We start from the raw sequence: 15,074 nt of genomic DNA on the forward strand, positions 1-15,074 counted from the left end.
CTGCCCCCACAGGGAGTTACAGGCAGGTAAGTGGGAACCTAGGGGTGCAATGTCAAGAGGAAGCTCTGGGTCTGCTCATAGGAGTAAGACAGAAAAACTGCTGTGGGGCTAAGGGAGTCTTGGCTGCCTTCTGAAGAATAATGGAATAATACGAATAAAGGTAGAAGAGTTACACTTACACCTAAGGACAATCCCTGGGGACTTTGAGAGCTGGAGCAAGATCCTTCAAGAATTAGACATTAAGGGCTTGAGATTAAAAATGAGGCCAATAACAATGTTATCAGTTTTTACTTTCAGAAGGAGAGGTCATACACAAAAACCCAACTCTTTCTTTCAATAATATGATGAGATTTTCATCTAAAAAAGACAAAATATCAAAAAAAAGATACAATGCACATTTCCCAGCTTCTCCTAAATAAGAAAAAAATCAAATATATATCTACAAAATGATAGGAGAAATATTTAACTTTCTGTATATATGAGCACGTATTAGTGTATGCATGTACAAAAAGAAAATAATATGGCTCATAAACATACATGCACACACACATTCACACATGAGGTAAAATTAAAGGTGGGTAAAAGAAGAAAATAGGGCTAAAGCAAAATAAAAGTAGAAGGAATCAATTCAGTTTAGTCACTCAGTTGTGTCCAACTCTTTGTGACCCCATGAACCGAAGCATGACAGGCCTCCCTGTCCATCAGCAATTCCTGGAGTTTACCCAAACTCATGCCCATTGAGTCGCTGATGCCATCCAACCATTTCATCCTCTGTCGTCCCCTTCTCCTCCTACCCTCAATCTTTCCCAGCATCAGGGTCTTTTCAAATGAGTCAGCTCTTCGCATCAGGTGGCCAAAGTATTGGAGTTTCAGCTTCAACATCAGTCCTTCCACTGAACACCCAGGATTGATCTCCTTTAGGATGGAATGGATTGATCTCCTTGCAGTCCAAGGGACTCTCAAGAGTCTTCTCCAACACCACAGTTCAAAAGCATCAATTCTTCGGTGCTTAGCTTTCTTTATAATCCAACTCTCACATGCATACATGACCACTGGAAAAACCATAATCTTGGCTAGACAGATCTTTGTTGACAAAGTAATGTCTCTGCTTTTTAATATGCTGTCTAGGTTGGTCATAACTTTCCTTCCAAGAAGTAAGCGTCTTTTAACTTCGTGGCTGCAGTCACCATCTGCAGTGATTTTGGAGCCCCCAAAAATAAAGTCAGCTGCTGTTTCCACTGTTTCCCCATCTATTTGCCATGAAGTGATGGGACTGGCTGCCATGATCTAAATTTTCTGAATGTTGAACTTTAAGCCAACTTTTTTCACTCTCCTCTTTCACCTTCATCAAGAGGCTCTTTAGTTCCTCTTCACTTTCTGCCATAAGGGTAGTGTAAGGGTTCACAAAGAAAAATGACTAGTGAAAATCATAAAGAGTTGTTAGCACAACAGCATTCATGTAAACTGAAAATACAAACAACACAGAGTTCATTTCTATAATACAAAAGGAGTAAAGACTCAAAAAAAAGGAGGAAACTCGAAACCCATGGAACCAGAGGAGACAGTGTGCCTTGAAGATTGTAGTCAATCCACTTTCTGTACCCGTTCATCCCAAATCAAAGTTAAACAGGTAAATTATAGTAAAAGACCTAGGAAGTGCCATTATGGAGATTAGCTCCAAAGGGTGTGGAAGTTCAGAATAGAGAAGAGGGAAACTTCACCAAATAAAGTGACCTTAATGTTGAATCTTGAAGGATTTGTGTAAGAGTTTGCAGAAAGTAGGAGAAGGGAAAGTATAAGCTGAGGGCGATGGAAAAGCAGGTTTCTAAGTACAATCAAAAGATAAGAAAGGAAAGATTAGAGATCATTTGTTATACCCTTTTTTTTTTTTTTTAATATTTATTTGTGCCAGGTCTTAGCTGTGTCACGTGAGATCTCCAATCTTGTTTGTAGGATGTGGGATCTCTAATCAGCTGGCTTATGAGATCTAGTTCCCTGACCAGGGATCATACCTGGGCCCCCTGCTTTGGGAGTGCAGAGTCTTAGCCACTGAACCACGAGGGAAGTCTCAATTTGTTATACTCTTAAGTAACCATGTTGAGATGCAGATCCGGCCCTTAATCCCTGCTTTAGATCTTTCAGTGGCTTCCCCTGCCGTCAGGATAAAGACTCAGATCCTAAATGTGGTCCAGCCAGCCACGCCCAGGATTTCTGGTCTCCACTCACACCACAGTTTCATTTTGTGCCAGCGTCTCTCCCCCACCCTCTAGATCTGAAACACTCTAGCTTCTGTTCAGTTCCTAAAATGAGCCAGTGACTTTCCGGCCTTGGGGTTCTCCAATCCTTTACCTCCGCCTGAAACCCTCTTCCCCATCCTCTTTGCCTAGTTCATTTCTATTCATCCTTCAGAGTCAGCTGAAATATTACTCCCATCCTATTGATTTCTCCACTTCCACAGACTTATTCTCTTAAGTTAAACATATAAACTTCCTGCACCAATTAAAATTATAATAGCTATTAAGTAATCACTTGTTTAATGTTTATGTGCTGTCGTAATATAAGCTGATCAAATTTGCCTGTTATTCCAGGTATCTCTTGACTTCCTACTTTCGCATTCCAATCCCTGATGATGAAAAGGACATCTTTTTTTTTTTTGGTGTTCTAGAAGGTGTAGGTCTTCATAGAACCATTCAACTTCAGCTTCTTCAGCATTAGTGGTTGGGGCAGAGACTTGGATTGCTGCAATGTTGAATGGTTTGTCTTGTTAGCGAAACGAGATCATTCTGTCGTTATTGAGATTGCATCCATGTACTACATTTCAGACTCTTTCATTAACTATGAGAGCTACTCTATTTCTTCTAAGGGATTCTTGCCCACAGTAGTAGATATAATGGTCATCTGAGTTAAATTTGCCCGCTCCCATCCATTTTAGTTCACTGACTCCTAAGATGTCAATGTTCATGCTTGCCATCTCCTGCTTGAACATGTCCAATTTACCTTAATTCATGGAGTTTATAGCACTGGACTTTACTTTCACCAACAGACACATCCACAACTGAGCGCTGTTTCCACTTTGGCCCAGCCACTTCATTCTTTCTGGAGCTATTTCTCCACTCCTCTCCAGTAGCATATTGGACACCTACCAACCTTGGAGACTCATCTTCCAGCGTCATATCTTTTTGCCTTTTCATACTGTTCAGACACGACTTAGCAACTGAACAACAACAACAATAATATAAACTGACATGGTAAGGACTATGTGGACCATAATACCCCCAGCCTCTTATTCAATGCCTTGCACAAAATGGAAACACAACAAATATGTTGAATAACTGAGGAACTTAAATAATTGAATGAGAGTGCCTACTTGGGTTGAAGAGGGTGACTAACTATTGGAGATGGTAAAATCTAAGAGTTGAGGGTCCAACTAAGGAAATATTCATCCCATTCTCTCTATAAGGAATGAAAGGATATCCACAGCAGGATGCTCAGTGGATCTACTGGGAGAATGGGATGAAAATATTAGAACTTTTCATTATATTTATTTTCATCTCATTATTATTTGGTTTCCCTGGTGGCTCAGATGTTAAAGAGTCTGCCTACAATGCGGGAGACCTGGGTTTGATCCCTTGGTTGGGAAGATCCCCTGGAGAAGGAAATGGCAACCCACTCCAGTATTCTTGCCTGGAGAATCCCATGGACAGAGGAGCCTGGTAGGCTGCAGTCCATGGGGTCGCAAAGAGTCAGACACGACTGAGCGACTTCACTTTCACTTTGTATATTATTTACAACTGAATAAAACACACTGTAACCATTCTAGGGAAAGATGTGGTTGTTCTCAGATATTATTTTCCAGGTGTTTTTTCCATGGGATTTCCCAGGCAAGAACATTGGAGTGGGCTGCCATTTCCTGCACCAGGTGGTCGTTGTTCAGTCGCTCAGTCGTGTCCAACTCTTTGTGACCCCATGAATCGCAGCACGCCAGGCCTCCCTGTCCATCACCAACTCCTGGAGTCCACCCAAACCCACATCCATTGAGTCGGTGATGCCATTCAGCTATCTCATCCTCTGTCGTCCCCTTCTCCTCTTGCCCCCAATCCCTCCCAGCATCAGGCTCTTTTCAAATGAGTCAGCTCTTCGCATCAGGTGGCCAAAGTATTGGAGTTTCAGCTTCAACATCAGTCCTTGCAATGAACACCCAGGACTGATCTCCTTTAGGATGGACTGGTTGGATCTCCTTGCAGTCCAAGGGACTCTCAAGAGTCTTCTCCAACACCACAGTTCAAAAGCATCAATTCTTTGGTGCTCAGCTTTCTTTATAGTCCAACTCTCACATCCATACATGGCCACTGGAAAAACCATAGCCTTGACTAGATGGACCTTTGTTGACAAAGTAATGTCTCTGCTATCCCCTTCCTCCAGGGGATCTTCCCAACTCAGAGATCACACCTGTATCTCCTGTATCTCCTACACTGCAGGTGGATTATTTACCTGCTGAGCCATTGAGGAAGCCCAAATGAGATGCAGAGGTCTATATATTAATATTATGCTATGATATATGTGCCCAAGCTAAAAATACCTATAGGTAAACTTTCAAGAACTGTGAACCTCTAGAGACCTAGGGAGAGTGTGAAGTCAAGCCATGAAGGATCTTGAAGGTCATACAGGCTACTGAATTTGGACTTTATGCTTCCAGAGATGGGGTCTCCTAAAGGGTTTTGTTCAGTTTTATTGAGGATAATGGACAAATAAAAATTGTATGTTTAAGGTACACAACTTGATGTTTCAATATACATACATATTATGAAATGATCACCACAATCAGCTTATTAACATTCATCACCTTACATAGTTACCACTTCTTTTTTGTTTTTCTTCTCTGCTAATTCTTTACACACTTCATGGTGAAAGGGGCTTCCCTGGGGCTTATGCTTCTATTTTGGCATATTCCATTCCTGCTATTGGTATGCCTTTCCTCCTCTCCACCATGAAGCAGAATACTTTTTAAAGACAAGTCAACTCAAACATCATCTTATCCGTGAAGCTTTTTCCTACTCTCCAAGCAGTACGCTCTCCTTTATGCCTGCATCACACTTTGCGTGGATCCCAGCATAATACTCCTTACACTCTGTTATCCTTATTTGCTACTTTTTCTCCTCAATTAGATTGAGAGTTCTTTGGGGGCAGAGAGCTGGTTTTTGTATATTGAGTTCTAAAAAAATGCATATTAAGTAAATGAAGGGGAAAAAAAGTGTAGGCAATCACTATTTATACCTTGAATAGCATTACATTTAGGCTAGAGCCAAAGTGCAAAGTTTGAGAAAAGAAATAAAGGGAAACCTTGCCTGGAGAATCCCAGGGACGGGGTAGCCTGGTGGGCTGCCGTCTGTGGGGTTGCACAGAGTCGGACACGACTGAAGTGACTTGGCGGCAGCAGCAGCAGCTGTTTTTCACTTCAAGCACCATTCCATTCCAAGGGTGAGAAAGAAAAACATATTCATCAGAATAGAAAAGGATAGTTAAGAACCACACTGGTCAAGTCAGGGTGGATTTAAAGGAGAAAGATGAAGAGACCACCGTTGGTCAAATTAAGAAAAGAACTGAGTTCAAAATCATTCCAAGGTGGGTCGGGGATCAGGTAAAAAGCAGAATCAAAAAGGCCAGAGAAATATAGAAAGAACTGATCCTGGATGAGCTGAGGGTCATTTAACTAAGTGGGAGGCCACAGAGCCAACAACGTGGGATGGTGGGACCGGGAGGACATGTGGTCAGGTCAGTGACAGCCCAGGGGAGAAATCTGATGCTTCAAAAGGTCACTATAATAATCCCTTTGCTCTCAAAACCTAGAACTACACAGGACAGTTCTCTGTCCTTTCCACACCGTGCTGGATCTCAAAGGCACTGACTCCAGTTAAAATGCACCACCTTCCCCAAATCCAGAACCCTTTTTTCCCCCATTGAATACATCTCTCATTTTAAAATAACTTTACTTTGAATTAGTTTACCTTTCCCAGCTCTTATCGCTTTCTTATTGTAAATGTATTCATTCAACATGCATAATTATCAGGCACTGTTAGGAAAGGAAACCAGCCCAGATCTTCTACCCTTGTACTAAGGTGATTCTATATATTAGCTTAGTGAATCACCACAACAACCTAGGGAGGCAGGTATTATTAAATATTACTTTCCCCACGTAAGACCGTAGGAAAACGAAGCCTAGAAAGATAAAGAGGAAGCACAGGAAGGTTAATAATGCCCAATTTTTGCATTAAGTAAGTGGTGAGCTGTGCTGTGTGTTCTCAGTCATGTCTGAGTCTTTACGACCCACTGGACGGTAGCCCACCAGGCTCTTCTGTCCATGGGATTTTTCAGGCAAGAATACTGGAGTGGGTTGCCATTTCCTTCTCCAGGGGATCTTCCTTGGCCCAGAGACTGAACCGGCGTCTCTTGTGTTTCCTGCTTTGCTGATGGATTCTTGACCTGCTGAGCCACTGGAAAGTGTTGAGGGTGGGATTCAGATCCACCCCTATCTGAATCTAAATTCCATCCTCTTTCTACTGAATCATTCTCTCTCATCTCTGGTCCTTTATAGAGGAAACGGCCCAAGCAAAATATCAAGATCTTGGAATAGGATGACTGGCCTTATTAAGAAGCCCGCTCACCAAAAACATGGAAAAAAATTAAAAAAAGAAGAAGACCGCTGTGCACAGTGAAGGGAAGAGACAACTGGGGTGCCGGATGATTCCCACATTGCAAACACCCCACAGACAGTGTTGCTCCATGGGGAGAGTGGTAATTTTCAGCTTTCCTACTTCCTAGTAATTTTCATCTTACTACTAGTCGAAAAGTCAGGTCAAGCCTTGTATGCCTAGCTCTCAATGACCCCAAGATCACTGACTCAAGGGTAGTGACTTAAGAGAAAAAAAAAAAAAAACGCCGCCGATAGGTCAAAGCTGGCAGATTAAGAGAAGGTCAAGTCTCTGAGACTTGACACTCAGAGAAGATGAAGGGCTAGAAGGAGAACCAAGGGAAGTCAGAGTGGAGCAGGAAGAATAATCAGGCTGGTTTAGAAGGCAGTGCCAGGAACTTCCATGATGGTCCAGGGATAAGACTCTGTGCTTCCAAGGCAGGGAGCGTGAGTTTGATCTCTGGTTGGGGAAATAAGATCCTACATCCCACATGCCGCATGGCACAGCCAAAAGATTAAAAAAGAAGAAGATGAAGGCAGTCCCAGCACCTCTGACCACACTACCCACCCCTAGGAGATAGGACGAAACAGCAGAGATCAGTCACTTCTGCCCAGGATCCAACTGGCTTGGCTCAGCCATTAGAAATCAAGGGCTATCTCACACTCTGGACTGAATTCTGTCTCCCAGTTGAGAACTAGACAGCTCTAGCTTAAACTTTTTGACTAACTGCACTCCCCAATCTTTTTCTCTTGCTGAGCATATGGCAAGTGAGAGGCCTGTGCTTACACACCTTAACTCTGAGTCTCCTGGTTTTCCCCATGTCCACCCACACCTTACACAGCAGCTCGGAGTAGGTTAAAGGCTTCTGGACTACTTAGGGCTTAACTCCTCAGAGTAATACAAAGTAGCACACTCTTTAAATATAGAGATGTATCAGGACCCTATTGGAGAAGAGACCAAGTGGCATTCTGTCCTAAAGCCTGTTCCAATGCTGGTAGGCCTGGTCAGCTGGGATCAGTGCAGTAGCCACTGGGCACAGTAATCTGGAAATGGTCTAACCAACTAGCTGTTGGGCTTATAGAGCATGGCAGTCCTAAGAACAAAACAGTCAGAAAGCCCATAAAGATTCTACTTACCTTCTCAAGTGATGCTAGTGGTAAAGAATCCACCTGCCAATGCAGGAGCCGTGGGAGATGCAGGTTCAGTTCCTGGGTCGGGAAGACCCCCTGGAGGAGGGCATGGCAACTCACTCCAGTGTTCTTGCCTGGAGAATCCCATGGACAGAGGGGCCTGGCGGGCTACAGTCCAGGGGTCACTCAGAGCCAGATATGACTGAAGCAACTTAACGCACTTGACTTATTTCATCATGGAAACCCCTGGAGTAAGGAGTGAGGTTAGGGGCTGATCTAATTGAAATGAACATACCAAAAATCTCTGTCCCCTACATGTGGGATTCTTGCCCTATGTGTGTAGGGGACTACACCATAGAATGCTATGGGTTCCCTGAAGTCTATGAAAGTGAAAGTTGCTCAGCTGAGTCCGATTCTTTGTGACCCCATGAACTAATAGAGTCCATGGAGTTCTCCAGGCCAGAATACTGGAGTGGGTAGCAGTTCCCTTCTCCAGGGGATCTTCCCAACCCAAGGACTGAACCCAGGTCTCCCTCATTTTAGACAGACCAGCTGAGCTAGCTACCAAGGAAGCCCTCCCTGAAGTCTGTGAAGCGGCATAAAGATAGACCCACTCAACCTTGGTCTCAGAGACCAGGAAAACACAAAGTGTCCCTGAAAACATCAGAGGAGAAATATATAGGCAGGAGAAAACGCACAGGCCTGAGATGTAGGCTTAGATACTTACATACCAACACACATACTTGTCCTGGGAAGAAGCCAGAAGGAACCCACGTCCTGGGAGATGTGAACTCAGGTCATACAAAGAGGAAAGACATGGACAAGCTATTTTGGAGAGGCCTGGCACTGGGAGAGATGGCCTCCTAGAGAGGCAAAAGCCAGCAGGAAAGGGAAAGATGGGGGCCTGGGGGATTGAGGGGTAGGGGGCAGGAGTGCAGGCAGAAAAGTGAAAAAGGAGCCGGATACACCCTTCCTCATGTAGGAAGAGACTGGTAGCCAACAAGGAAGAGAAATTAACACTGAGGCCTCATGATAAAGACTCAAATACAGACGAACACAGAAAACTCAAGAGACAGACTGGCCAAGAGGTGAGCTTCAGAAGAACACCGAAGCGGGGGCGGGGGGCGGTCAGGGGCCAGCTCAGGTAAAGACCTGGAGAAACACCCGGGAGAAGAAACCCCAGGCAGATCTGAGAGACCTAGCCGACCCCGGGGAGGCCCCGCGGTCGGCTCTCCGCTCCCACGCCCTCGGGCCGGCCCGCGGGCCCAGGGCTCCCCGCCCGGCCCCGGGCTCCCGTCCCGGCCGGGCCGGCACTTCCCAGCTCTGACGCGGGCGCTGCCTTCACACCAATGAGGCCGCGGCGCGGACCGGCCCCGGCCCTCCCCCAGGAAGGTGTGTCCCTGGTTTCCTCACCTGAAACTTCCGAGGAGAACCAGATCCCTCCCTCCCGGCCGGGCGGGGCGGCCGGGGCCTGCGCTGGGGACGGCCGGCCGGCGGGGGACCCGAGGGGACGCGGGGGGGCGCCCGGACAGCATGTGACACCGACCCAGGTGGGTGCCCGGTGCCCGGCTCCGGGCGGGCGGCTGTGGCGCCCCGGCGGAGGGGAAGCGAGGGGGCGGGAAGCCCGGGAATCGAGGCCTTCACCTTGGGAGCAGCCCCCGCGGGCTCCGGGGCGCGGGCTCCAGAAAGCGGGGGGGAGCGCGCCGGGCAGGTGGGCGGAGGTGGGGTGCGGGGCCCGAGCACCTGGCCTGGGAGAGGGGAGAGAAGCGGGAGGAAGGGCTCCTGCCTGGAAAACTTTGCTTCCGGCCTGGTCCCCGCCTCGGAAATGGGCACCCTGCCCTTAAGATGTTCCGCGGGCCGGTGATCAGGGCTCTTTCTTCCAAGTCCAGGCCCTGGGGAAAGCCCGCTCCTGTAATGAGGTGTAGCTGAGATTCCCTTTGTGGACGGACGCCCTCCCTGGAGGTGTTTTGCTGTCTGCTTTTTCCTACTCGGGCCGGGCCTTCCTTCGCTTATCTGCCTGTGGACTCGCCTACTGTGTGTGTGTCTAAGCTATTCGCTGGGAGCCGAGGAGGTGCCTCAACCTGTAAACAAGGGCTCGCGCCCTGCCCCCCTCCCGTTTCCCCACACCCGGGGAGGGCTCCCAAAGCTTCTTGCGGATCCCAGCATTGCCTTCAGAACCCGGCGAGGTAGGAAGGGAGCTGTGCAGAGCTGGGCTGGGGGCGGGGGTGTTAGAACACCCTTCTGAGCCCCGATTCGGAGCATCCCCCCCTAGCTCCGTTCCGCAAATCTCAGATCTAAGCCCCTGCTCGCCTTCCTGAATCTGGGGTTCCCAAGCCAGATTTGCCCTCCTGTCTGCCTAGACGTGAACTCTGGCCAGGACTCTTGTCAGATTGAGGGGAAGGGTGTGTCCGACAGACAGGGAGGGAGCGTGACTTTTCTATCTTTTGTCCCCTTCTGTTCCCCTACTGCTGTCCAGGATCTTGCATCCTTTGTCGACTCCAGAATTCCCAGCCCCTGACTAAAGAGCTCCTGATGTGGCCTCTTGTTCAGACTTCCTGGTTTAGCTCCCTACTCGCCCACCCCCACCCACCTCTGGCCCTGGCAAAATGGGGATCATCTATTCGCCAGTCTGTGGGCCTGAAATTGGAACCATGTCCATGGTGGGGGTTTCTTGGGGAGCTGGGGAGGGGAAGGGATGTGGGGCATCAATCAAATGAGATGTCCCACAGGAGGAATGTAGGTCGCTGTCCTGGTGGGGCAGAAAGAGAAGGCAGGAGGTGGGAGGAGGAATCTCTTATCAGAAGGATACAGTGGTTCTTAGTCAAGAGTCTTTATCATTTTGGGGTTCTTGGAGTGTATGGCTGTCCACAGTGTGGTCTGTCTGGGGTTGTCTGCAGCCTCATAAGCACAGTGCTTGTGGGATAGACAAGGAATATGTCATTCGTGGTGTCTGGAGCGGTCAGTCACACTGTGGTGTGGACAAGGACGGGATCGGGGTTACTCAAGTGGTGTAGACCCAAGCAGATGATTTACAGCATCTGGTGCAGACAGGGCTGAGTCACTCACCATGTCTGTGGAGTGAACTGGAGCTGGTCACGTACAGTGTCAACAAGGTGACCGTCAGGGTCTAGGTTAAGGACACAAACAGGTCACTCACACTTCTGTGTGGATGGCACCAAGGCCACTGGTGGGTCTGTGGGCTCTGTGTTAGCATTGTCACTAATGATGGTCTGTGTAAGCCCATTGGGGCTACAAAGCACTGAATGATGTGGTGTTTTCAGGCATTAGGGAATAGATAGAGGTGTTTATTACAGCTTTCACTTGGATGGTGGGGCTTTCCTCAAATATGTAGAACACAGATCTTAGCAGTTAGTGGTCCAGAAAGCTACTCTTATTTTGATGTAGCATCGAGGGCAGTAATGTCAAACAATGAATAAAGGCATCCATCTATGGGTCTTATTTTTGAAAGCAAAATGAGAATGTGTCTTTTGATTTGGTGGGTATTTTCCTAAAATAGAATATAGATGACACAGTGTATATGCAGAAGTATTGTAATCGCTAGAGTACTTCAGTGATTTGTGGTGTAAGTCAGGATATTTGAAACTAACACTGCTGCAAAATCCACTTCAGAAGTACGCTTGGCACTTGGCATTGGACTGAAGAAGCCGTAGTGTGATGAGGGGTGCAGGTGAGGAGGAGGGGTATCTTTGAAATACGAATTCACATCTGGTGAGTTGAAATAGGCCAGAGCTAAGGTATTGGGGGCTTTATGGTGGGGGGGCATTGAGTTCTGTCACACACTGTCATTGGAGTGACTTGGAGTTTTGTCCTGAAAGAAGTCACGTGTGAACAGGGGCAGCAGATGCAAAGATGACCTTGGCCTGGAGGAAGACCAGGTCACCCGTGCCGTGTTCTGTCTTTGCCTGTACTCGGATAAAAATGATCATTCACCCCCAGTGCAGAAAGCGATGAGGCGGTGGCACTAAGATAATGGGAAGTGCAAAAAAATCTCTCTTGATGCCTTTATGTGAGTAAAACTGCGTTTTACAGATCTCCTTTAGCTCTGTCACATTCCTGGTTTGTAATGCCTGATTCCCATAGGATTATAGCACAGGACGAAGAATAGGCATATGAGGGCTGAGCCGGTGACCACCAGTAATGCCAAAGGGGTAAAGATGGTGTTAAGAATAGTGTCAGTGGGAGACAGACATGCACTATGTGACTAGGGTGGAACGGAAGATGTCCATGCAGCACTTACTGTCTGTAGATAACAACCTGAATGTAGCAGAAATACACTTATGTATTTAGAGGCTGCTTGTTTAAGGACATGCCAGTGTTTGGGCCTGTCTGTTGTTGTTTAGTCGCGAAGACTCTTTTGCAGTACCATGGACTGTAGCTCACCAGGCTCCTCTCTCCATGGGATTTCCCAGGCAAGAATACTGGAATGGCTTGTCCAGGCAATCTTCCCCACCCAGGGATCGAACCCACATCTCCTGCATTGGCAGGCAGATTCTTTACCCCGGAGCCACCAGGGAATCCTGTGTATGGGTATAGGACCGGGACAATACACATGTCAGGGAGGCGAGACTACAGCTTTAATCACAGGGTCTCCTTAGGCAGGTAGGAGCCAAGTTTCAGAAAGTGTTTACGGTGAGCAAGTATATTATTTAACATGTGGCTGGGAGAAGAGGGTCACGTCACTGCAGGATCATCTATAGTGATTATACTATTCTGTACTTAGGCTGAGTGTTGGGGGCAAATCACACACTGTGTCAATTAACTGGAAAAGGACATAAAAGCCCTTGTACACAGTATGCGTGTGTTAGACATGGCCCCTTAGCCCATAGAGATAGTATCTGTGTGAAGGACCAGGAGCTTGTCACATGCGACAGCTGCAGGGTGGCTAGGGACATGCTCGTTTGGTTATGTCAAGCTGTCCCCATAGAATCTGCAAGGGTGGTTTAGTGTTTTGTATGTGTGTGTGTGTGCGTGCATGTGTGTGCTTATGTGAGTGTCTATGCACGTGCAATGTCTCAGCCAGACAGCCGGCATTGGGGGTGGTGGGTTTCCTCTCTCAGCTTAGATCAGACAGGGTAGGGTGAGTCCAGGTGGAGCTGTGAGTTCTATAGGACCCCAAGGTCTCCTCTAGACTAGTGACCAGCTAGCTTTCTTACAGCTGGACTTCCGGTTGCTCATGGTAGACTGAAGTCAGGAGACCATGTTTTGAGTTCACCTGTACTCAGGACACTTGAAGGTTAGCTGACTTTCAGTTTCCTCATCTGTAGATTAGGCAAAGTTTTCTGTGTGTCTCCAAAAGTCCATCCTGCTCATAAATCCAATATATGTCTCTTACACTTTCTTTCTCCCAAAATACATACAATTCTTGACATGTCTGCTACCATCAGTGTTACCAATCCTTTTTTTTTCTTCATTTTTTATGTTGCCTTCTTTAATCTTTATTAGGACTCTTTGCAAATGCTATTATCCCCTTTCTGAAAATAAGAGAAAAAAAATGTTCAACTACATGATTTCTATAATTATGTTAAAATTAGTAAGATACGAAAAAGGCAGGACTAAAAGCTGGACAACGTTCTTGTAAGTCTATGTTCTTGCTTCCTTCATCCATGCAATAAATGTTTGTTGAGGGCCAGCTAAGCTGCGGGAAGAAGGAATTGAACAGCATCTGTGTTTTCATGAAGCTCATGGTCTGGCCCAGAAAATAGACATTACATGCAGAACTCCAAGTGTGAAAGAAGTAGTCAAGTGTCCTCTGGGCAGGAGAAGAGGACTCCAGGTCTCAGAGCCACATCTGTGAAGGCCTAAGGGTGACAGGAAGGGGAGCTGAAGGCTCTGGAAGCCAGTGGGATGGGGGTGGTGGTGACCAACGAGGATGCTGCTGGAGGGAAGACAGAGGCCAGATTGTGGAAGGCATGCTCCCCACATATATTTGGGTTTCACCCCAATAGTTAGAGATTACTGAAGAAATTTACCAGAAGTGGGGCCTTTAATCACTCAGGCCGTAAGGAGAGAATGCCTCGGAAAAAGGGCAAGAGAAGCCGTGTGGAGGCCAGCAGCCAGCTGCAGTGACCTGGGTGCGAGAGGGCAGCCGCATGGACCAGACTCTAGCAGTGGAGATGGAGAAAAGTGCACAGACTTGAGTGAGATTTCGGAGAAAGGATCCAGAGGAGTTAATGCTCGATTAAATATGGGGAATGTCGGCCAGGAGGGAAACAAGAATTTTATTCTATCATGAAAAAATATTTACTGAGTGCTTAGTATGGGCCACGTATTATGTCCTGTTGTTCAGTTGCTAAGTCGTGTCTGACTCTTTGCAACCTCATCATGGACTGCAGCTTGCCAGGCCTCCCTGTCCCTTGATATCTCCTGGAGTTTGCTCAAGTTCATGTCCATTGAGTTGGTGATGCCATCCAACCGTCTCATTCTCTGCTGGCCTACTCTCCTTTTGCCTTCAATCTTTCCCAGCATCCAGGTCTTTCCCAGTGAGTCGGCTGTCCTAGGTATAGGCAATTGAGCAAAACATATGTTGTTCTTGATCTTCTGAAGCTCATTGTTTGAGATTGATGATAAACTAAAATACACACATAGCTACATAATTATAATTGCACAAGTGCTACAAAGGAGAAATAAATTGAGCTCAGTACTCTTGCCTGGACAATCCCATGGACGGAGGAGCCTGGTAGGCTCCATGGGGTCGCTGAGGGTCGGACACAACTGAGCGACTTCACTTTCACTTTTCACTTTCATGCATTGGAGAAGGAAATGGCAACCTACTCCAGTGTTCTTGCCTGGAGAATCCCAGGGACGGGGGAGCCTGGTGGGCTGCCGTCTATGGGGTCACACAGAGTCGGTCACGACTGAAGCGGCTTAGCAGCAGCAGCAGCAGCAGCAGCAACTAGATGATAAGTGCTACAAACAGGAGCAAAGTAACCCAGTTAGAGGGTTCAGTCAGTCAGTCAGTTCAGCCACTCAGTTGTGTCTGACTCTTTGTGACCCCATGGACTGCAGCACGCCAGGCTTCCCTGTCCATCACCAAACCCGGAGCTTACTCAAACTCATGTCCATTGAGTCATTGATGCCATCCAACCATCTCATCCTCTGTCGTCCCCTTCTCCTTCCGCCTTCAGTCTTTCCATCAGGGTCTTTTCCAATGAGTCAGTTCTGATGAGTCAGTTAGAGGGTTGGGGAAAACTTAAGAGGAAAAAATGTAGTCTCACAAATAACAGAAAAGGGTATG

This window comes from Budorcas taxicolor, chromosome 4, assembly GCF_023091745.1.
Source record: "Budorcas taxicolor isolate Tak-1 chromosome 4, Takin1.1, whole genome shotgun sequence".
Lineage (NCBI taxonomy): Eukaryota > Metazoa > Chordata > Mammalia > Artiodactyla > Bovidae > Budorcas > Budorcas taxicolor.